General features: G+C 40.0%; 1 long non-coding RNA gene across 1 annotated transcript; it reads left to right on the top strand.

The window, feature by feature from the left end:
• Nucleotides 1-329: 329 nt before the first annotated feature.
• Nucleotides 330-1,479, top strand: LOC137731397 (uncharacterized). Its single transcript, XR_011068259.1, has 3 exons — nt 330-492; nt 664-864; nt 1,346-1,479. It is a non-coding gene; the product is annotated as an uncharacterized lncRNA (long non-coding RNA).
• The last annotated feature ends 345 nt before the right edge of the window (nt 1,480-1,824 follow it).

The raw sequence follows: 1,824 nt of genomic DNA, 5'->3' as shown, positions 1-1,824 counted from the left end.
TAGGGTCGGGCCGGTTCCAGATTTATAGAAAAACGGGGTCCCGAACCGGCCCGTTTGTAATTGAAATGGACGGCCCAGATTGAAAATAAACATACCTTCCAATCATGACCGTTGGTTTTACCCTAATTGATTCAGTGAGATGTGAGTGAGAGTCTTTGCTGTCTCTCGATCAACCTCGACCTCTCCGTCTCTGACCTCGACCTCTCCGTCTCTGAACTCTGATCTGAACTCTGAAGTCCGTCTCTGATGTGAGAGTCTTTCTTCTTGATTGTTCTCCTCGACCTCTCCGTCTCTGAAGTCCGACCTCACCTCGACCTCGACCTCTCCGTCTTTACTCTCTCTCGACCTCGACCTCGATCTTCTTCTTGATTGTTCTCCTCGACATCTCATCCTAGACCCAGGCACCCGCACAACCCATCTTCCCGATTCTTGTTCACTCTTTCCCGACGACATCACCGCCGTCGCGACACTCCATCGCCATTGCCAGTTCAGGTGAATTCTTTAACCTCTTTTTTTTTTTTTTTTTTTTTTTTTTTTTTATTATTATTTTTTTTAATAGGTTCTTTAACCTCTGATCTGATGTATGTAATCTGTTCTGTGCTCAATATATTGGGATGTTCATGTTTGTTCTTGCTGATTTGGTGGATTTTTTTGATTTTTTAGCTTGTTTTCACATCCAAATGTTGAGTAGAAGTCCTTGTATTTCACATATATTCTGAAGAATCTGAAGTATTTCCAAGCATATTGATTTACATCGGCGATGGCTCCCAATCCCAAGGATCCGAAGCAAAGCGGAGGTTTCTTCGCCTCGATGGCTTCCACTTTGACCAATCTCGGTAGCGCCATGACCAAATCCGTCAACGGGTATAACTCAAATCCCTCTTTCATTTCATCTTTCGAGCTGATTGGATTCTTTTGGAGCTTTTGGGCATTGGGATTTGGATTTTTTCGTTGAATTACGCTTTCTTGGTGTTCAATTTTAGCTCTGGTAGTGTTAACTGTTACTATGAGCTTCAAATATGATTCAATTTTTTACTAATTTGGGATTTCTATTAATTTTTAGATTAGTTTAAGTGATTTGTGATAATTGGAGGTCTAGTTAGCTGGATTTGGGGTTTACTTGGTGCTTAATTACTTGTGGTAATGCCTAGTTTGAATCTAATGTTTGCCGAATAGAGGTTTTATGTTATGTGGTTGCCCCAGATGCAATAGATTGGAAATTCATACCCATTTTACTAAATTCAAAATGGATGATTAGAAACTAGTTTTGGATGTGTGTTGATAAACTAGTTTTGTATGTTATGACGAATCAGATTGTGACAATCCGTGTTATTCCGATGTGCAGCATAATGGGTTATGAGGGGCTGGAGGTTATCAATCCAGATGGAGGGCAGGAAGATCTCGAAGACGAAGCAAGGAAAGGAAGATAGAAGCAGGAGGTACACTACGTTTCTGCCATGGCAATACCATTTGCATACTTGATAGAGATAAAATGCTACTGTCTTGGATTTTTTCTTATATATATGTTAGGGCTGCAGAAATATTATATTTGCATTTTGAGCACGAAGGTCTGCCTCCATAGCTTTTTTTTCATGGCCTTTGAAGCAGCGTTATCATAGAAGACCTTACTGTAAACAGTAATAACCACATCGGTGATTTAGTACACCTCTAAAATCATGCATTATGACATTTCTGTTTTTTAATTGGAGAAGATGGAGCATCTTCATTATCAGGTGACTCAAAGGAAACCTCCTAGGAAGAAATGAATGAGCCAAAATTAGCAATTTTACACCTGTGCTGTATTTTGTGACGGAATGGTTTACA

Source organism: Pyrus communis, chromosome 1, assembly GCF_963583255.1.
Source record: "Pyrus communis chromosome 1, drPyrComm1.1, whole genome shotgun sequence".
In the NCBI taxonomy this organism is placed as follows: domain Eukaryota; kingdom Viridiplantae; phylum Streptophyta; class Magnoliopsida; order Rosales; family Rosaceae; genus Pyrus; species Pyrus communis.
This window is presented reverse-complemented; position numbering and strand designations above follow the sequence as displayed.